Source organism: Hyaena hyaena, unplaced genomic scaffold, assembly GCF_003009895.1.
Source record: "Hyaena hyaena isolate Hyena2069 unplaced genomic scaffold, ASM300989v1 scaffold_189, whole genome shotgun sequence".
Taxonomy (NCBI): Eukaryota; Metazoa; Chordata; class Mammalia; order Carnivora; family Hyaenidae; genus Hyaena; species Hyaena hyaena.
Window position 1 is genome coordinate 865,056 of NW_024080821.1, and position 23,348 is coordinate 888,403.

The 23,348-nt window shown below is 42.6% G+C and overlaps 1 protein-coding gene across 4 annotated transcripts in view; it reads left to right on the forward strand.

Annotated features, from left to right (window-relative positions):
• The window catches only part of ANKFN1 (ankyrin repeat and fibronectin type III domain containing 1), a 470,333-nt gene that overhangs the window by 173,671 nt on the left and 273,314 nt on the right, over positions 1–23,348 (forward strand). The gene's annotated exons all lie outside the window — the stretch shown is intronic.

The window sequence follows — 23,348 nt, forward strand, 5'->3', positions numbered from 1 at the left end:
AAATCAGAATGCTGCGGCCAAACTGAAAAGAAACAGATGGCAGAAAATAAATGTTCATGTTATAAACTTAACTAATATCTAGATAGAATAAATATGCATGTTGTATTGCATTTCCTAGGGCCGCCATAATGGAGCACCACAGACTGGTTAGCATCAACAACAGAAATGTATGTCTCACAGTTCTGGAGGCTGGAAGTCCAAGATGTGGGCAGGGTTGGTTCCTTCTGAGAGCCATGAGGGAAGCATCTGTTCCAGATCTCTCTCCTTGGCTTCTCAATGGTCATCTTCTCCCTATATCTTCACATTGTTCTCCCCTCTGTACATATCTGTATCCAAATTTCCTCTTCTTATAAGGATACCAGTTTTATTGGATTAGAGCCTATGCTAATGACTCCATTTTAATTGCCTCCTTAAATACTGTCTCTCCAGGGGTCCCTGGGTGCCTCAGTAGGTCAAGTGTCCAACTCTTGATCTCAGCTCAGGTCTTTATCTCAAGGTTTTGACTTGAAGCCTCACACTGGGCCCCATGCTGGGTGAAAAGCCTACTTAAAAAAATAAAATAAAATAAAGACCCCATCTCCAAATACAATTACATTCTGAAGTACTGAGGATTAGGGAGTTAGGACTTTAGCACATGAATGTGGTGGGGTGGGATGGGGTGGGTGACATAATTCAGCCTATAACTGCATCCCATAAACACACTAATTTATTGAATTAATCAAATGAGTGTATATATCAGTGGACAAACACCCAACTGTGTCTGTAGTATTTTTTTAGTGAAAATGGAGCAATAATTTAGCAAAGTCTACAAAGATCTTTGATGTTCCAAATTTGCTGATTGAGCTAATTAGAACAAAGATAAACAGTTTAATCCCATCCATTATTTTTCTTTTAAAACACATTTGATCCTCAACTACAGAGTTGCTATTGGGTACCACTATAATACAATACATATTTATTTGGGAAAAAATTAAAAGCAGCAGTAATAAAGTTTAGATTTCTGATACTGAAAAGTATAAAATTGAAATAAAGAGACATTTGAACCTTGAAAACAAGAACTGGTAACCACTTTATACCTGAGATGCCAATTTTGCCTATAAAATTTTTCAGAAGTTTTTCTGAGAGCAGAGCCAAGCAGAAATGGCTCAAATTACCTCCACCACACATACAGATTTTCTCTTTGACTCTGGCCACTGTTCAGATTTGACTCTGTCCAGCCTTGAGCAATACATGAAGTAAACAATGTTCATATAGTGGTGCAGAAAGCCCTGGCTGGATCCTGGGCTCTTTAACTTGCTTTTTAAAACTCCCAGCTCTCAGAATTTATGGTCCTATGATTCACATTTTCCCAAAACACACACTTATGGTCTTCCATGACCAATCTCCACTTCTGTTAGACCTCATCCTCCTTACCTATCTTTCCTTTGAAAGCTGTACTCCCCTAGCCAAGGAACCCGAGAGGTAGTTTTGTGTTGAAAGTTTAAAGATAGTCCATATTGTTTATGTCTTTGTGGGAGTGAGATGGCACCTCAGATGCCACCAAGGCCTGGGCATTGATGGGACTTTGTCCACTCAGCTCTGCCAAACATTGTCTGCCCTGCTTCTCCTTCACTTCCAGTGTGTGTGAATATTAACCCACTGAATTTAGATGGCAAGCCAAACAAACAGGCTACATGATTGAAAGCTCCAACTCCCATCTCTGAGGAAGGAATCATCTAGAAACTGAAAACAGCTTTGTTTATAATCTTCACTTAGCATATCAGCATAACGGGATGTGTTTTGTGGAATGTATGTGTGTTGGTGTTTATACACATAATCACAGAATTTGGATGAACCTTCACCAGCATTAGCTGGGATGACTTTGGTATAAAAAGTACTCCCCGTGCGGAGGCACCCGGGTGGCTTGGTCAGTTACGCATTGGACTTCAGCTCAGGTTATGATCTTATGGTTTGTAAGTTCAAGACCCGCATGAGGCTTTCTGCTGTCAGCATAGAGTCTGCTTCGGATCTTCTATCTCCCTCTCTCTCTGCCCCTCCCCCATTCGTGCTCATTCCCTCTCTCTCTCACTCTCTCGCTCTCTCGCTCTCTCTCTTTCAAAAATAAATAAACATTAAAAATATTTTTAAAAAGGACCTCCTATGTATATTAAGCAGTAAACATTTGGACTTAGATGCTTCTCATAATTTGTCCCCCACCGACATCTTATTATTCCTCTCCATTATGGCCACACACTCTGTTTAATGTGTTTTCCCACCCTTCTGCTGATGAAGACCTCCATCATGTCTTATGCACTTCTAGATCCTCATAACTTCAGATGGTGTTTTCCACCCCAGCCCAGACAGCATATCCTCTGGGAATCCTTCCCTGCTTCTTAGTCTCAGTCAGATGCCTGTCCTCAACATCCCATAGTGCCCTGTGCATTTACACTGCCTCTGTTCTCATGCTGTATCATAGAACACATTTTTACTTTATCTGTTTCTACCCAAACTGTGGACTCCTTGAGGGTGGGGACTATGTAGGCCTCTTATTCTCCAGCCTCTAGCACTATTCCTGGCATATGATAAATGCTTAATGGTAGATGAATGAATAAATGAATTAATTAAAGTTTAAAAAGAAATGAACAATTGGAGACACAGCTTTCTTATTATCAACAATCTAGAAGTTCTAAAATCCTCTTTATTTGAAAGTAGTACCCAAGTTCCTTTAATGTAGACCAGTGCCCCAAGATTCCCCAATTATTCCCAATAATCCCTGAATTATTCTTGGGTCCTCACCTTACAACATTCAGCCCATTTCTCAGGATAATGCATAAATTTGCTTCTCAGTAGAAATCTGTTCTGTCAGTTAAAAATACTCAGTGGTGGTAACTATTGCACAAGCCACAGTGGAAAATAAGACCCAGTATGGACTGCCAAAATTATAGCCTGCTAAGAAGAAATGGTAATGTACATAATATGTTCATTATTATGGTGTAGTGAAAAGTACACTGGACCTCAAGCCAAAAGGCAGGGAATCAAACCTGGTCCTCACCATTTGCTCGTTGGGTGGCACTGGGCAAAGATTGTTCAAGTTTCAGGGCCCAACTAAATTGATTTTAATCAAATGAAATGAGGTTCACATGAGTTGATTTACGAATTTCAAATTCTGTGTCCATGAAATGGAACAAAAATTTATATTGCTTAAGTACCTACTCCTGTCACTCGGTTAAGCATTTTAGAGATGAGGAAACCCAAATACAGATCTCCTTCAAAGTCACATGGGATCTGTTTATTTCTATTCCATCACATATTACCTTTCTCAAGTTGGTGGTTTAATAATTACAGATATTTTTTAGAAAATATTTCAAAATTACCCAGAGAGGAAGCATTTCATGCCATTGCAATTTGCTGTTATGTAGACTATTTTCTTACAGAATACAGACCAATATTATATAGACCACTCACTACTCTTAGCAGGAGTTTACTGGAAAGAGATAGGATAGCTCCTATGTCTCATCCCCTTGTCAAGTGAAGTCGATTTGCCAAGAAAAATACAAACGAGTGCTGTCTGGGTAATGCGTTCTCCATACCCACACTTTCCGAGTCCTAGTGGAATCTACAAAATGCACTGCCAGCAGTCAGCACCATATGCCCTCTTGTTGCCTCTGAATCAGCTGTGTGGGACGCTTGGCGTCATATAGCCCAAACATTCAGATGTTGGACTCATTTTTTAAATTTTCATATGGGTATTTGGCACTCAGAGAAACAGCTCACTTCAGCCTGGAATACAACATCCAAGGATTGTTTAAACATGGGATTAGTCTGGGCTTTCTCCAGGGAAATGTTCTTTTCAACATCACTTTCTAGAACAGTGATCTGATCCTGTTTATGAACAGCATCGTCAGCATTGTTAATAACAAGAATTCTTTCTCCTGTGTCAAGGTCATGCTCTTCTACCCTTTTTCCCTTCCATCACCCTAATTCAGGTGTGATTACACAACTCCTTATTCTACCCTGGAATTCACCTAACCCCTTCCCTGCCTCTGCCTTCTACATGTCCCTCTGCATGGTACACTCTCACTGCCATTTCAGCACAATTGACATGCTGAAAAACGTGCAGAGCCTCCCTCTCACCTACACAGTAGTTCAAATAAATACATTAGGGTCTTCCAGAATCTGATGCCTAGTGTGGAGGGGAAAAAGCACAAGAGAACAAATCGGGTGGTCTTTGTTCTAGTTCCAGCTGTGCCACAAGTGGAGCTCTGTGACCTTGGAAGAGTTGCTTTCCCTCTCAGATCATAGTTCCCTTAACTATGAAGTCAAGGTGATTACACAGGATTTGAGGTGCTAGATGCTTTTAGGCACCATTCTTTCCTAAGGTGCCCTTGTAATTCACAGTTCATCAGCCCTTGGCTCTTTCCCACTGAGCACCAGTGAGCTTCAGAATCATCAATGCTGTCTCACCCAGCAGACGAAAGTTAACTCTTGAGATCAGGATCCTTTGACCTCCCTGAATGGGTTGATCTCTGAGGTTGCTTCCCTTTGTAAACTTTCCACAATCCTACCCTCTTCTTTCCATCTCACCCACTTATTGCTCTGATGCAAAGCTCATAGTATGGCCAACTGCACTCTGAATATTTCCCCCAAATGCATTTGCAATATTTTAGGTCACTGGAATGTCCTTTTGCTTCACAGTCCTCAGTCAAAATCCTATCCATTCCATGAAGTTCAGGTGAGCCTCCATGAAAACTTTGCTAGTAACCCCAACTGGTTTTGTTTTTTTTCATTCAGTCATAAGAACACTATACTACCTTTCTGACCTCTTGACTACTATATTTAATGATACTTATGTAGCTCTCTTGGCCTTCTACAAGACTATAAACTCGATAGTTAAAAAACAGACAAGTTCTGGGGCACCTGGTGTAGCTCAGTTGGTTAAGTGTGTGACTTCAGCTCAGGTCATGATCACATGGTTCGTGAATTTGAGCCCTGCATCGGGCTCTGTGCTGACAGCTCAGAGCCTGGAGCCTGCTTCGGACTCTGTGTCTCCCTCTCTCTCTGCCCCTCTGCTGATCACTCAGTCTCTCTTAAAAATAAAATACATGAACACTGAGTGTTATGTGGAAACTAATTTGACAATAAACTATTTGTAAAAAAAAAATAATAAATAAATAAATAATAAAAAAATAAATAAAATAAAATACAAAAACATAAAAAATTTTAAAAAGAAAAAATAAACAGACAAGCTCTTATTAAATTTAGTTCTTCATATTGTAAGTGTGCAGACAAGTCATTGAATCTAATCCATAGACAGCATCTGCCATACTGCCAGCAATGGATACTATACTGGCTCGTCCTGGAACATCAATAATTATTTGTTTAGCAGGAAGAAGAAACAGACAAACAGAGAAATTTACTAAGGCCTATCTGATAAGCTTACTGTAAGGGCTAAATGAGAGGGAAAAAATATGTATGTATCTTTGAAAACCTTGGCTCAAATTTTAAAAACACATGTAATAAAAACATGTAAGTTATCATTAATAATAGTAATAGTAATAATAAAAATAATAGATAAAACATTCATTGGGGACCAATTTTGTGATAAGAACTATACCTACTTTGGAAACTGGCATGCGGTGGTAGAGTAGATAAAAGCATTGGAGCCCTACTAATAAGCCTGTATTCTCATAGCCCTATGTTGCCACTTTTGGTGACTTTGGGTGAGTTACCTAATTCTTCTGGACCTTCATTTTCTATATTAGGATAAACTGTCGGGACACTTGGGTGGCCTAGTCGAGAAGTCAGGTCATGATCTTGCAGTTCGTGGGTTCCAACACTGTTCAGCTCTGTGCTGACAGCCCAGAGCCTGGAGCCTGCTTCCGATTCTGTTTCCCTCGCTCTCTGCCCCTCCCCTGCTCATTCTCTCTCTCTCTCTCTCTCTCTCAAAAATGAATATACATTATTTTTTTTTTTAAAAAAAGGATAAACTATATTAGGACTAACTATCCTGCACTGTCACGCAATAACAACTCCCAAATCTCCCTGTGGCAGAACCTGACAAAAGTGTCTTCCCCACACTACACATCCATCACAGATGAATGGGAAGCTGTACTTTTCTAGTTATTCAGGGACTCAGAAGGATGGAGGCTGGCTTCACCATCTTGCAGCTATGCCATCCTGGACACATGGCATTCCAGGTGCTAGAGCAGTAGAAGAGAATGGCAGTTTTCACACTGGCGATTAATGCCAACACAGAAGTGACCTATGAGACTTCTTGTCACAGAGCCAACCTCAGTGGGCTTGGGAAGTACAGCCTTCCATCATCTCAGAAGGAGAGGTGAACCAGACATTGGTGACCATTAGAAATGTCTGATGACTACTTTGTAGGACTCTTAGGAGAATTAAAGGTAATAACCTCATCAACATATAGGACAGGTCTTCAGCAACTGTTGCTGCCTACTTCTTTTCCTCCTGATGAACTGGGACGAGTTATGTATTTTTATTCCTTTTCTATTTCTAACTCAAGTCTTTGCACATAGTGCTCAAGAAATACTTACTAAATAACTTTAACAAGAAATTTGAAGTCATTTTTCATAAGCTATCTCAAGTTCGTAGGAAATGTGGTTTTGTGGTTATAGAGTGATAAACAATTACAAGACTAATTTAACATTTTGGATAATTGTTATATGCAGAATATCCATAGGCATCACCAAAGCAGTTGGTTTTGTCATGCTTTGTTTTTTTAACAAACGCTTTCAGAATTCACATGACGTCTTCATAAGCCTACATTTCATTATTATTATAAGGCATCTTGTCAGCATTTGGCAACATTGGTTTCATACTGGTTCCAATTTCCCTCTTCTTCCTTTCCAACAAAATCCAGACTTGGTTCAGGTATCCTCCTAACCATATTGCAGCCAGGGGCTTGGGGCAAGCATGTTCCCCTCCCCCACCCTACCCCCCAGCTTCAGAGGAAGATGTGAGTGACTTAAACATGCTTCCTTTGCATGATTGGTTCAGGAAGAATGCTGTGCCCCCATTTGCCCCCATGAAACAACAGGAGTAGTGTGCTGGGTGGCTTGTGGGGAAAGTTTTCTCAATCTTGAGACAGACAGAGGGATGGGGTACAGAGAGAGAGAAGGAAGGAGAGCGAGAAAGAGAGAGAGGGAGAAAGACACTGCCTCTTTTTTCTGTAGTTGTGTTGGATGTGACCCTGGAAACTGCCACACACCAGCCTGAGGAGGAGTCTGAGGCTGAGGTCCACAGAACAGAGATGCAGTGATGAATCAGGCCCAGGGCTGGCTCTTGCTGTTTTGTGAGATGATCAACTGCTTATGCTTTAAACTAATTTGAATCCAAGTTTTCCATTACTTGCAGCTGAAAATGTCCTAAGACTAATACCATTATATATTAGCATTTTATTCATTAAAAAAATAAGTAAGAGCCCACTGAGTTGGGTGTTTGGGAAATAGTAGTAACTATGTGAGAAACAGCAGCCACCCTCGTGGAGCTTGTTGTACTGAAGGGACACAATCTTGTGCCCTCCATAGTCTTTCATGGTTCAGTAAATGACAGCAACATCTTTGCAAAGAACTGCCTAGAACATCACGGACTTCTCTTTTTCTTACATTATTTATCCAGTCTTTCAATAAGTGCATTTGACCACACCTTCAAAATGTATTCTGACTTAAACCACTTCTCAAGTCCCCTTTATTATACACCCCTTTGTCCACACCACCTCATTTCTCCAAAGTCTTAACTGCAGACTGCTTCTTAATTTGTGTATAAATGACTCTTACCTGTCAAAGGAGCCAGAGATGCTGCTTTAAGAGGCTGGAGGACTATTGGGAGAGGTTGAGGAGTAAATGGATAGTGGAGATAGCAGGCATTAGAGATCTGTTTCTAGAATTTTGACTATGAAGAAAAATAAAAGTAGACTTTCACTCTACCTTTATAGATAGTGGTCCCAAGGGAGTATGCTTTTGTTTTTTGTCTTATGAAGATGCTAAAAGAGCCTGCTTGAATACAGAGCATATTATCTGGGAGAAGGTGGGGGGTTTGGAGATGCAAAAGAAAGTGGGAATAAGTAATGGCTCCTGAAGACAGACAAAGGGATGACATTCAGAATCTGTGTGGGACCTGGGTGTGCTCACCTCTGTAACTAAAGGAAAGGGACAGAAGAAGAGTTCAGAGGTCAGGAGATGTGTAGGAACTTTGGGAGTTTCTGTTTCCTTTATGACATGTGAAGAGGGGCATCCATGAAGAGTGAGGAGGAAAAGGAGGGGAGATTATAGGGTACACGGGAGATCGGAGGAAAGCAGACAAGTGAAATAGTCATTAGCTGGAGTGGTAGAGCGAGCTTCCCCCAGAGTTCCCTGGAGACATTGTCAAGCCATGCTGAGGGCTCAGCTTGAAGGTAACGATAACAAATCAACAGCTGCCCTATTGTCCCTGCTTCAGTGACAAGTGTGTGCCCTGTTGGCAGCCACAGTGGTAAACCCTGAGGATGCTGATGCTGGGTGGCAGCAGGGAGGCAGCCCTGCAAAATTCTAATGGTGCCACTCATCAATTTTGGTCCATCTAACAATCTATCAGGAAGCTGAGACTGCAGGGATTGTGTTAATCAGAGAGAGGACCCAATCAGGCCAGTCTGGAGAATCCATGCACATCAGTGTCTGCCATGCTGAGCAGAAGAAGCTTTTCAGGACCCCCATTCTCAGTTCTGAGCATTTACTTCTCTTCCAAGATTCAGGCATTCACATACCTTCCTTGTTCCATCTTGAAAAGCAAAAATGGAAGTATCTTCAAAAAATGATCTTGGAGGCCAAAGAAAATAATGATTAGTGAAATCACCCACCCATTCAGTTAGCCAACATTTATTGAGCTCCTACTATATATGCTGCCAAGGATTCAAAGAATAAGGAAGGATCCCTGTCCCTAGAGGGCTACCTGCCCAGAGTGGGAAGTAGATACCTAAGCAAATAACCACCAATGTGAAGAGATAAATAGTTGTAAGAGCTATAAGAACATAGAAGAACAAGGACAAAGTCTGTAGGAGGCTCATAGGATATTTGAGCTGGGTAGGTTATTGGGAGGTGCAGGGATTTGTACAAGACCGGTATCATGAAATGTCCTAAAATGATCATAATATTCCCATATTTATATCTCTTCTTATCTGCCCCTCCTACCACCATACATGTCTCTGCTTTTTTCATGTTGATATAAGACCCTTTGGAAATAAGAATCACTTCTAAACTTACCTTCTGCAGCTGGAAGGGAAGGGAGAGTAGGAGTTCCTTAGAACCAAATGTTACAGGGGCTGGACCCCGAGGAAGAGATCTGCAGCCATGAGAAATTCACTGAAAAGGAATTTCTGAAGGAAATTTCCTGAAGGAAGCAGGACTGGCACCAGGTAATCTACTAGATGGAAAATGGCCTAGAAATAGCCCAAGGCATTGTCTTATGTCCTGGGCCTTTGTACTTATCCTCACCTTGGGCGGAGGTGAGGGACTAGAGCTGGAGTCTGGAGTGAGTGGTTCTGGTTCATGCCAGGGAAGGAGCCATGTGCAGACAGGAATCCTGTCTCCAGCATTAATTAGCCAGTGGACGGGCCAGGAGCCTGTTTTTCCCTCTGACCTAAGCAGCACCTTATACCCCAGTAGGTTCCCTGCAAACCAGAGTCTGCAGCAATGGCTATAACAGTAGTGCGATGAGTATCCATGGGCATTCCAGGAAGTTGTGTTGTTTATCCCCAAAGTACCCCTCTCCGTTTGTGTGTAAATGAGTCGCATGATTCATTTTCCATAAACAGGGTGGGTGAACAGAAGGGGAAAAATTCCAAAGACTAGGGACTGGCATTTCACTTTGTGGAAACTGCCAAGGACAAGTTATTTCTTCGTTTTGGCATCCTTCTGAAAAGAGAGCGAGTCTCTGAAACAAGAGGTTGTCCACAGCTGGGTCACATCACTCCCAGTCTGGGTCTTCACACGGACCCATTAAGACTGTCCAGGCACACAAATGTCAGCACAGATGAGAAGACAGGAAACAGCAGGGGAACATGTGATTGAAATGCAAACTCTTCCCCCATCCAGCACTGAAACTCCAAGGATGCAAAGGAACCAACAGGGAGGGTCTCTGCCCCGGCTTTGGTTTTTGTCACTCTAAAATTGAATCGCCATGATCAAGACCTTCCAGAATTTGACCCCCAGCATCCTTTTGTACTTGTGAGTACCAGGATTGATAATAATGGCTGTCTTAGTCTACCTGGGCTGCTGTAACAAAGTACCATAGGCTGTTGGCTTCTAAACAACAGAAATTTTTTCTCACAGTTCTGGAGACTGGGAAGTCCAAGATCAAGTCCCTGGCGGATTTGGCATTTGGTGAGGACCCCCTTCTAGGTTCACAGACAGCTGTCTTTTCACCGTGTCCTCACATAGCAGGAGAATGGATGGGTGTTTTTGCTAATCATTATTTTCTTTGACCTCTAAGATCAGTTTTTGAAGATACTTCCATTTTTGTTTTTCAAGATGGAACAGGGAAGGAATGTGAATCCCTGAGTCCTAGAAGAGAAGCAAATGCTCAGAACTGAGAATGGGGGTCCTGAAAAGCTGCTTCTCCTGAGCATGGCAGGCACTGATGTGCATGGATTCTCCAGACAGGCCTGATTGGGCCCTCTCTCTTATTAACACAATCCCTACAGTCTCAGATCTGGGTCCTCTTTTCTGAGGGCATCAGTTCCATTCATGAGAGCTTGGGCCTTGTGACCTCATCACCTCACAAAGCCTCCAGGGTGGGTTAAGGTCTAACATGTGCATTTTGGGAAAACATGAACATTCAGTCTCTAGCAGTAGCAAAATAAAAATGACTCTGGTTTTAACTGCATGCTTCCTAACTTCTTGTAAAATCCATAGTATTTTATATTGATTATTTTATCTCTACTATTCTAAAAAGTAAATATTATTATCCTTATTTACACATGAGAAGAATAACAAAGTGTGATTAAGTAACTCTTAGCTCCTAATCAGACACCTAAACATAACAGAACTTGAATTAAAAAACATTTCTGACTTGAAAAAATGGATCCTTCAGAATAGTCCACAGTACACCATTCTGTTATTTACTCTTTAACTTTATGTAGAATGTTATACCCTGCATTCCCTCGAAAACCCCTACAGCTTCCTTCCTCTGCATCCTTGATAGTGAGCAGTGTCTTTCTCCCACCTTTCACTTACCTGAGTCTTTATTATCATGCCAAATGAAATGGCAAGACATCACGCTGGGAAGAACTGTATCCAGCAGATTCTAGTCCAGGAAGCAACAAACAACCAACTCAGCCAGGTACAGAGGGGAGGGCCATGGAAGCCTCCAAGGTCAATGCCAGGGGGTGGCAGTGAGAACCCAAGAGCAGGACATGACAGGTGCCAACTCAAAGTCCAGAGGGCAAGCCCAGAATTAGGAACCAGGGGAGCTGCCAAGGAATTAGAGGCAGGGGAGTACGGGCACATTTGCTGGACAAACTGCTTAGCCAGGCTGGTCCGTCTGGGGCTTCCGGAGAGTACATGAGAGGGAGCACTTTCTTGGCTGGCCCCTGTTTCCTGCTGTCTTACAGGCACTACCTGATACCTAATACCACTGGTCAGGCAAGGCCCATTTCAGGAAGTGGTCTCTAACCAGGTTGACGAAGAGGGACGTGTCCTTCCTCTGAGTGCTTATAGCATCTGTTGTCTGCAGCACACATTTAGCTCTTGGCAAACACTGCGCTGTGTGGTTAGTTTTTAGACACCGCCACTGTGATAATAGGTCCTGGAGGGCAGGAGCTGCCTCACTGGGGTTTATATAACCAGCATCTAGCCCAGACCATGGCCCACAGCAAGAATTGTAATTACAAATGTTGATCAGTGTACTCCACGAATTTCCCGAGGCCTCTCTGTCTGACTGTGGATAAAATCAGTGAAAGTAGATTCTTTAAACAGGCTGGGGTGATTGATCAATGTTCTATCAACTAGCTCTAAGGATCTCAGTTTTAGAATAGCGTCTTCAAATGTTCGCATGCCAGCGAATCTGGCCATGTGCTAGCTCTGGGTTCTCACCTGTGACCCTCCTCATGGCTCCTAGACTCTGCCATGTTGCCTCCTGGCTGTTACTCATGCTTACTCCTGCCTTCAGCCTTTGCTCTCCTGTTCCCTCTGTACAGAATGTATTTCATGGCTCATTTTCTCACAATTTTCAAGTCTTTGCTTAACTGGCACCTTGTCAATGAGGGTTTCCTTGGCCTTCCTGGCACCCTTTCTGCCAGGATATCTGCACTTTCTGCTGCGTTATGTTTCCATGTGAAACTTAGCACTTTGCATCATGCCACATACTTCACTATCTCCCCGGCTAGAATGTCGGTCCCAGGGGGGCAGTTTTTGTCTGTTTTCCTTACTGTTGTGTCTCTAGCACCTACAATAATGCCTGTCAAAGAGTTCCCAGTAAGTATTTGGTGGATGAATGAAAATCCAAGAATCACCTGGGGCACATAAAGATGCAGATTTCTGGGACTCACTACAGTCATTCTGATACTGAAGGTTAATTACCTGGCTCACACTCTCCACAACCTGCCTGAATGCTCCTTCTTGGTCCCAGCAGACTCCTCCCTCTTTTCTCTTGTGCACCTGAGCCCTGGGGGAGACCAGGTGAGCTGCAGTCTTTCTGTGCCACCTGCTGGGGTTCCCACATGATTGCCTTCCAAGAATCCCTGGGTCAGCCTGACATTGTGGGTGGTGCATTTGGGAGGAAAGGGACTGCATTCTTTTTCTGGATGCTGTCATCTCTGCCCTCCCTGTTCACTTCCTGGACTGGCCAGAGAACCAGAGCTCACAAGGCAGCAGTACATTGCCAACAGTCCTTCAAAGGCGTGTGTGCCCCCTCAGCCCGCTAGTGACACTTTGTCTGCAGCCTTCTGGCAGCTCAGCCAGGGGATGATGGAGCTGACTGCGCCTGGAATCCCCAGCAAGTGCACGGTGCAGTCACGTTCTGGGACAGCTGGATTAGAGGGCGGAGAAGTTGAATTTGGCTTGCTTCCCTTAGCAAGTGATCTTTTTAGTGAATTGCTTGAGGCCTCTCTGGCTAGACCTGATGCAGTTATTTGCACTAGCCCTTGTTGTCTCCCTGTGCCCCGGGGACTGCCTTTACCCCTTCTCATCATCATCCTTAGTGATTCATGGTTGATTTCTGCCATGTGGATCAGCTGTTCATTCCTGTTAAGGGTCCTATAATTAGACAGAACATAAGACCTGCAGCTTCTTGCTTGGATTTTGCCCAAAGAAGCCTCCAGGGACACTCAGACCCGTGCCTAACCCTTCTCAAATCTATTCATTTACCCCCAAATCAGAGAACAAGGATGAACAAAGATTGATCTTCCCTGTGAACAGCCACCCGCCTTCATCCTTCCCTTCCACCAGACTGAATGTCCGTGTTCAAAAGTCAAGCTTAACCTTGGGGATATAGCTGGTGGTAGCGGGGGTGGGTTTTACTCAGGTCAAAATGAGTCTATAAAGCATATACACGTACATGGATCTTCTTAATTTCTTTTATTAAATGGGAGGGAGTTAATTACCTCTCTCTGTGCCATTATTTCTTCTCCTGTGCCCTGGTCACCCCCACCCAGATTTCAAGGTAAAGAGCAATAAAAGAAAGAAAATCCATATCCATATTTGTGTGAAACAGATATTTTCCAGTTTTTAGACCAGATTGCTTTCTACTGCTACTCTCTTAAGAAAAACTGGGATCTTCTGATGTTTTCAGGATTGTAGCCAGATATCAAAATATGCATATTTTATATATCTTTTGTCCTTCATGTTGTCTTTTTTGAATAGGAAAGGCACTAAAGATATGACAGGGTAAGAACTTTGAGCTCCAGTCAATTAAGATTTTTTATAAGGATAAAAGTGTAAGAAAAAAAACTGGATGTAATTTGTCAGGAGTTAAGACACTGCCACTTGCAGCTACTAGTGCATTTAAATTCCCTACCAGAACTTCACACTGTCAAGAAGATAATGGATCTGTTGATGGTGGTGCTGAGTCTGTGGGGGTTGAGTTCTTTGGGGAATTTGCTACAAACATTGCAGGGCGCTGGTGATCACCATCAGGGACAGGCAACTCAGCTCATGACATCAGAGCCAGGCAGGCCAGTAGGCAAGAGTGAAACAGTGAAGCCCGGACTCCCACCTACTCTCACTGGATAAAACACCCTGTCAACGTCCATTTCCACCTTTCCCCACCCTCCAGGGCACCAGCCCCAACCTCTCTCACCTCCCCTCTGATCACTCAGCTATGCCTGTTCCTGCTGCCCCAGCTGTAGAAGTTTCCAGCTCGTGCATTCGGTTATCAATCAATGCAGATCTCAGCTGCAGTTGGGCTGGAGCGGACAAACCAGCCTTTCTTTAGGCCAACAGGGAATGCTTGAAATAACTGGACACACAACTCTGATTGATGCAGCCACGGTTTACACACCACACTTTAGACAGTCCAAAATGGCTGGAATTAATAGCCTATTATTAGATAGTGAGGAGGAGGTGTGGGGAAGGAGAGACAAGAAAATACCTTTTCATGGTCTTCTCATTTAAATCTATTTATTTGATTTTGTGGAGTGTGAAGTGACAGGGGGGATGTATGTGTGTGTCTAAGAAGGGGTGTTCTTACCACCCTGCTGAGTCCCCTGAGGGGCTTCAGCCAGCTTGGCACCAACCCACCCACCACATTCTTTTTGCAAATGATGCGGATCCATGTGGTTGAGCAGGGAGGGGTTAAAGAGACCAGGGAGTCCTGGACTGAGGAAAGGAGAGTGAGAGTTGCTTGGCTCCCTTGCTTTCATGCCAGGCTCTGCTAGCCAGCTGCAGCGAGGGGAAATGGAGTTAAAAACCCCTGGTAAGACATTTTTCCTTGGTCTGAACATTGTTTAAATTCCTGAAGTGGGTGATCCCTGTAATAAATACCTTGGACTTTGTAAGACAGATATATTTACTCAAGTTTAAAGTTTGGATTTTGATGGATATGCACTTGGGAACGCATGGGACTAGAGTGTTTGTTATATGTTGGAACCCGTTCAATGCGCACAATGAGTTAAGAGAACTCCATTTATAGCAAAGCAGAATGTCTTAACCATTCCTTGTGGTCACCATGTCGAAGTCTGTGCTTCATCCCATATTTTGAACATTGCTGGCCTTCCCAAAACATTAGCTGACTGGGATGAGGGGGGATGGTTGGCCCAAAATATCCAAAGCACTTTCTCAAGACTTGTGTGCAAATGAAGCCTTGAACCAAACCACCTTGGAAAGGTGCTCTACAGCAAAGCGCAGAGGCAGGGGGTAGAGATGGGAAAATCTGTGTGCTCAACTCATGTCCTATTTTCCTATAAGGCTACTGGCTTAGCTGTGATTATATATTGTAGAGAAAAGATTCACCCTATCATTTGAAATACGGTTCTCTCAGAACACAATCCCTCTTGCCTGAGGTTGGAACGCTTGATATTCCCCTAAATAATACCACCCAAGCCCTACCACCCCTTGAGCAAAACAAGCAATCCAGGTAATTCCAAGAAGGCTAGATTAGAATTCCCAGGAACCTGGGTCACCCTTGCCGTCTTTGTAGAAAAGGGCACATTTCCTCACAGCCCCCTGGTGACATGACCCACCTGCCCTTCTCTCCTTGGTGAATAACAGCATTATTCCAGACTGACTGGCAAAATGAACAGCTGCCTGGCCATCATGAATCCCACTTAATGGTTTAGTTTGGTTTTCCTAAGGAGGTCCCCATCCAACCACAAACCTGTCTGGAGCTCCATGACCTTGCTGAACATGTGCCCATACTCAAGGGGGGGCATGGCCATGAGCCACCACGTGCATGCTTTGCCATTGCTACCCTGTGATGCCGCTGGAGTTTTGGTTTCCCAACATGGGAATGAGTTCCCCCCTTTTCATGATGGAATGTGTAATGTGGAAAACCATCTCACCTTGGGCTTGACTAGCTGCTCAGGAGCAAAAGCCAAGAGTAAGTTGGAGATTCCTGGCCCATCTGCCTTGGAAAAGGAGACTGCAGGAGGGTTGTGTGGGTTTTTTTTTTTTTTGTTTTTCATAATCCACCTACAATTAATTTCCCTCTTTTGGCTGGTGCTCAAGCCCATGGTGGGCGACTCCAGCATTATGTCTGGACTTACTTGCTACAATCAGAAACTGCCTCACAAGATAAAAGACCAATATAACATATTGTTTAAGAAAACACATGCCTTTTATAGGCTGCAGTACATCATGTTTGCAACAAGAGAAATAAAGTTGTGAAAGTATTATTTTCTATGATGCTGGTGTTATTTTTTTTGAACTGCCTAAGCTTCTGCTTTTACCCAGGCTGCCAGCATAGGTTTTGTATTTGGTTTTAAGCTGCTGGGAATTTTTTTCAGCACATTATTAATATTAAAGTGATTTCCAAGGCAGTATTTTCCAGTTAAGTTCGTGATTTAGTTGGGATTTCATTGTTACTTAGGGGAAGTCACAACAGAACTGAAGTCACACAGAACAACTGCCAAATAAATTTCTATTTACAGATTTTTTTTTCCTGTGTGTTAATGTAACCAGCCCTTAACACAGGTTAATAACTGGTCTCTTGGGGGTGGTAGGATGTCATTCACCATTCCGCTGCACATCCTCACCCACCTTTTTGTAACCAAGTTAAAAAATCAAAAAAAGTTATGGGAGCCTTCAAAAGAAAAGGTGCAGACTTAAGTAAATGAGGCTTGGGATACATTCTCATGAGACCAGGGACCATCTGACCCAGCAGTTGGCACATTTGGACTGCTTCAAATATCTAGTGATTATTGAAGGCACCGAGAGTACCAACAAAACTTCTTCAAAAATTGTAAGACATTATTATTTGGAGGACATTCATTAAAACATGCCTCGCTATAAGCTGTATCACCGCATATATAAAGTTATCAATATCAATAACTGACAGCATGAGCCGACTTGGCTGCTGTGAACACATTTCAGCCCCTAGATTCCTGAATAGGGTGCTCAACAAGATTCAGATTTGTCTGTTAATTCAGCATTTGGTTCTTCAAATGACCTACAAGTGGTTTGAAATATGGATTTTATAAGGTGCTTAAAATTCTCTGGACTTCTCCCAAATCAGAGGGTAGGGCTACAAAACTATATTTTCTGTACTCGACCTTGGAGGAGAAGTAGGGCTTTTATCCTCAGAGTAGATAGGAAGGGCATTCCATGAAGCAAACTGGTTTAGTTGAAAGGCATGGGTTCAAGAAAGATGATATGTTTTATTTGCTTTTTGCTGCAGAACTTCTCAGAGCCTTTCATATGCTGATGAGCATCATGACATCATCATGTGAGTGTGACATGTTGCCTTTCCCAAACCTATTTGAACTTAGGTTCCTTGGTCATAAAACAAGTCCCTTCCAACATAGTTCAGGAAACTCTCAGCTGAGAAAATGAGAAGACGAAATGGAGAGAACTCCCTTTTAACACTTCCTGAGCCCTTAGTGACACAAGGGAATGGAAAGCAAACCGCTGTGTTTCCTTCACCAGAAGCAACAGGCCAGACTTCTGCCAGGTCACCCTTGCTCTCTGGGTGCTGAGTGAGGAGTCCCTGGCCTATTTGAAATGCTGCATTCAGTAGCCCTGACAACTTCAAGAGAAGAGAATACATCTTCCAAGTTGCCAAAAAAAAAAGGGGGGGGGGGAGGGAGGGAAGGCAAAATTGGGACGAGAGCCATTTGTAGGGGCAAGTAGAATGGCTTTGGCTTTTCAGCCAGTAGACCAGCCTGGGAAAACACAGAGACCTGAAAGCTGAATGTTAAGAAGGAAGGCCATCGAGACTCAGATTTTCATCTGTTCTGTTTCTTACAAGCTGCGTGACCTTCGGCAAGTACTTAACCAGTTTAAATCTCCATTTTGCTTTATCTAAAAATTGAGTTACCTACTGCACAGGGAGCCTCTGATGAAAAAAAGTGAAATCGAGTGTGTAAGGTACCCAGGTCAGAGCCCAGGGCTTGGTAGAGACTGACTTAGCTGAATAAAACCTTCCTTCTTTCCTGGATCTAAAGATGAATGCAGCTTCCCTGAACCTGGCTTCAATTCAAGAAGGTTCACTGTGTCCTCAACCATAGGAGAACCAGCGTCCTGAGCTCAGCCCATAGCATGATCCCCAACCAGAGAAGGTGTTCAATAAATATTTTTGTGTGACTGAATAGTCATATGTGAATCCAAAAGAGAAAGGACCTTAGATTCACAGAGGAAGAAGTGATTAATGGGGGACTCAGGTAGTCTATTCTCATACATGGAGCGTTGGTAGAAACTCATTTGGTCTCTCTATCCTTATTTGATCTTCCCCCAGGGGAGTCCCTCTGACAGTTTGCCGGACATTTCTGAGGGGGAGGGGGGCGTGGCGGGGAGTCGCTTCCCTTCCCTGACATCTAAGAACAGACAGTGCTGACATCAGCAGGATGTCATTCTCTGTCTGCAAGTGGGTGAGGGAGCTTGTCTGCCACCCTGACCATGATTGTGATTGGGGAAGGGGATGCAGAGTCTCCACGGTAACCCCACTCATAACTTTAACATCACACAGATGGGCAAGCCCCATGATTCAGGGTAAATTCTAAGTCTCACCCCCAGGCCTACGCATGCAACCAAGCACTTAAAGAGAACTTTATTATAAAGATGAGACTTTTGGAAATAGCCAGAGAAAAGTTGTTAGTATCTAATTTATGAAATGAAATAAGAGGTTCTCCCCATATTTAGTGTTTTAGTTGGTAAAACAATTATACTGCTTTCAATCCTTATTAACTCTCCTACAGGCAACATTTATCGGTATCCCCTGTGACAACATAATTAGTATTCTAAGGATATTTTTCACCAGCTGCTTATGTCTTCAAGTTAAAAGTCAACAGCTAAATATATAGCATGGCAAGAACATAAACACTGAAATTGATTTTAGTACTCAAAACGACTTGATTATATTTATAGCCATAATTAGAGAAAGGCTTAATGCCTTATATAATCAGTTCTTTATTGAAAGTTTCATGACAGAGGACTTGATGCTAATTCACCTTGTAGCATCAAGGAACGAGCACTGATTTTTAAGCAACACCATTGGCTTTAGCTTCTGGGTTCATTAACTACAAAATATGTTGCCCTACATCATATATAGTACATTAAGGGCTCTTTATTGAGCAGCTTTCAAAGGAGTTTCTATTTCAATTTGCTAACATAATATATGCCTTTCCCAAGTACCTGGTTGGCTATTTTAGTCTAGGGAATGAGTGACGCTTTTTTCTTTTTTTAGGAAAAACAATGTTAATTCTGTATAATGTTGATAATATCTCTAGCATAACACTGCAAAGAATTTTCATCTTTTCTACATGAATGTCTTTCTTATCTGGAAGACTTTAGAGCCCGTTTCTACATCTTTGTGGTATTCTTTCTGTATCTCTGAAATTGGAGAACCTTTGCCCCAAAGTTTTATATTTGAAAAGTAAAATTTCCTAGTAATGGTACTAGCTAGGAGTTATTGAGCATTTGCTATGTATACCAGACCCTTAACAAAGTATACATATTACGTCATTTCATCTTTCTAACAACCTGATGAGGCCACCTTATTATGTATCTGTTTCAGAGATGATGAGGTTGAGAGAAGTGAAATGACTAATCCAGGATGACCCTGCAATAAGTGATGACTCAGGCAGCCTGGCTCCTGACAATGAACTCCTGACTGCCCATTACAGCCACAGACTAGTCAAAGTGAATTCCCAGTGCTCAGACCATTGCCTGCTCCTTTCCTGTGGTTTTCTTTTACTTCTTTTTTTCTTTAATTTTTTTAAAATATGTATTTTTTATTTTCTTTTAATGTTTATTTGTTTTTGAGAGAAAGAGAGAGACAGAGTGTGAGTGGGGAAGAGGCAGAGAGAGAGGGAGACATGGAATCCAAAGCAGGCTTCAGGCTCTGCGCTGTCAGCACAGAGCCCAATGCGGGGCTCAAACTCACAGACCGCAAGATCATGAGCTGAGCCAAAGTCGGACACTTCATTTATTTTTTGAGAGAGAGACAGAGCACGAGCAGGGGAGGGGCAGAGGAAGAGAATCCGAAGCAGGCTCCAGGCTCTGAGCTCAATGCAAGGCTCAAACTCATGAGCTGCGAGATCATGACCTGAGCCAAAATCAAATGCTTAACCAACTGAGGCACCCAGGCATCCCTTCTTTCTCTTCTTAGCATTCACAAACATATATTATATATGCATATATATATATATGTGTGTCATGTATATGCATATATGTAGTTATATGTATTACATTGAAAGAACATAAAAAGTAACTTTGATTTGGCTGTTGAAGACCACTTCATTATATTTGTAGCTCTAATTACTTACATGATATACACATAATACTTTGTGCCTCAGTGTCATTTTAGAAACTTTCATATAAACCATTATTCTCATGATCTTATTTATCCTTAGGTTAGCCCTGAAAGATTGACAGATCCTGTGTTCTTTGGCTTCATTTAGCAATGAAGTGATTAATCCCCTGTGAGTTCACTACTTGTAGCAGAACTCAAACCAGAACCTCTTGGCTCACTCCAGCTGTTACTCCAGAATATCAGAGTGCCTTGTTACCTTTCACAGGCCATCAGACAAACAGTAGCTCTCTAGACTATGCAGAAGCTTAACAGATGGAAATAAAATAACAAACTGTGAGTCAGAAATGCAACATGAATCTCAGGCACAGTGTTTGTATAGTGGAGTTTCACTCTTTTGAAGAATCCACCATCTTTGTTTTCCTCAAATTCTGATCATGTGGCTAACTATGTCTCCTTGGGACCTGACCAAAATTCTAACCCCAGTTATCACCCCAGAGTGTTATAGGACACAAGGATATCGATGGGAGTCACCGTCCCCCACCCCACCCCCCGCAACTAGATTATGAGTTCACCTCTGTAATCCAGTCTTCAACACAGAGCCTGGCAGTAGAGGTACTCAAATATTTATCCATTCATTTATTTGTTTTATGTAAATGTTTGCTGAATTCTTATTGGCAATTGGAAAAGATATAGGAAAAGAGAAAGAGGAGAAAAATTAGGGGCATAAATCCCAGTTTTAGGTACTTTCCCATAGGATGGGTCTCCATCACCTTTCTGATCCCCCTGCCCAAAATACCAAACTTTGGAAAAATTCCTAGGTGTTCCACTTTCCAAGAACAGGCCAGGGTGGGGCTGGTAGTCTCAGAAGTGGCCTACAAAAAAGTTCTTTGGGGACTTAATGTGCCCTCCAGGACAGTGGAACCTGTAAAACTTATAGGAGGGAATTCTAGGGAGGAGACCAGCCTGGCAAAGCAAACTGCTTCTTCCCACCACAGAGTTAAAAAACAATATCCAGTCTTTAGGTTGTGGGAAAGAGAATGGTGAAATCATTCTCTGTCTGGCACAGTTGCAGACTATTAAGTCGTTTGGGAAATGTGGACTTGTACCAATCTATGAGATTGGCCATGGCCATTTTAATATGTTTTTGAAAATCAGCGAGTGCTTAAAAACTTGTAGTAAAAGCCCTAATAAACTAAATTAGACCGGGACTCTGCCAGAATTGTATTTACCTCTTGAAGTGGAAGGTTAGAAAACCATGTTCAAAATTAAAGTTAAAAGAGAGAGAGAGAGAGAGAAGAAAGAGCAATAGATCTGTGTATTTAGGGAGTTGCTTGGTTAAAAGAACAAACTGTCCCCTCTCAAAAGCAGCTCATTTTCAAAGTGACAGGTGAGTGCTTTCAATGACACACAGTTCTCAGGAATGATGCCACCCGCCAGCCCCCTTTTTTGCTTTTGTTTTGTTTTATGAGTCCTATTTGTTTTTACAAGGGTAAGTTTGGAGAGAGAGGGGCATAGTTACTGCAGCCAGAAGAAGAATAAATGCTTTGTGCATTGTGCATGCCCATGTAGTATACTGAACAAGTACTAATAAGAATAAAATTATTGGAGCAAATAAAATCACATATGCTTTTTAGTCACCTGGGAGAGGGGCTGTGCCAGCCTTTTTGAGCACATAAAAATCATAATTCTTCACATCTGAATAGCATTATAGAATTTATAAAGCTCTTTCACATATACTATCACGCTTGATCCTCAACGGTGTGGTGAGTCAGGACTGATCTGTGTGATTATCCCATTTTACAGTTCAGGAAAGGGTAAGTGGTTTGTCCAGGCCATGGAGCTACTAGGAGTCAGTCAACACTTCCAAGGCTGTCTGGCCCTGGAGCATTCCAATTTGTCCATTGTGACACACGGTGGTATGAATCTGAGCAAAGATCTCTAAGGTCACTTTGTGTAGACACAGGAGATGGACATATCATCTGTCTCCCTGGACAACAGGGAAATTGTCTACACCAGGAGAAAAGCATGGAACTAAGGTTTTATAGAGCCCAGTTCTGACACAGTCTAGCTGTGTTCCCCTTGAGACTTATATACACAGTATGGCATTCTACTTCCAGAAGGTGTCATTAAACATCATGTGAAACTAATGTAAGTTATTATGTCCATTGAAACCTTCTAAGAACTCACTGGCTTTGAGACCATTTTTCTGTGCATATTAATGAGGGGCTTGGTGTTTCCTATCATACATTACCACAAACAGTGACTTAAAACAGCACGTGTACTCTGCTATAGTTCTGGAGGTCACAGGGCTAAAGTCGGGTCAGCAGGGCTGCATTCATTCTAAGGGGTTGCCTTTTCAGTACTAGAGGCACCAGCACTTGACTCGTGGTCCCTTCCTTATTTCATTATCACATCTCCTACCAGTTCCTCCTGCCTCCCCCCCACAAGGACCCTTATGATTACATAGGGCCTACTTGCATAATATAACACAATCTTGCCATCTCAAGATCCTTAACCTAATCCCATCTGCAAAGTCCCTTCTACTGTGTATAGTATCCAGGGATTAGAGCCTGGGCGTGTTTGGGAGCCATTCTTCAGCCTACCACAGCTGGGGGTGACAGAATTTGAGACTGACTTTGTATCTTGCATGCTATCATTCACAAATAGAATGACAAAGCTCCCCAGTGTAAACTGGCCATCCTTCCCCCTCCTCCCCACCATCCACCTATGTCCTCTGTAAATAAGCATCACGCAGACAGGTGAAGACCTTTCATAATGAGAAAGAGGGCAGAGACAGAGGGCAGCTTAGAAGTTTAGAAGCAAGCACATCTCTTAGCCTCTCTTTTTGCATAGGAAAGAATGTCTAAGCAGCACAAGTTGACAGCTTCCCCTGAGAGTGCTAATATTCCTTTGGCTTTCCAACCTTGCCATCTAGAATGACATCTTCCTCAGGTCTCCCAGGAAGTTGGACA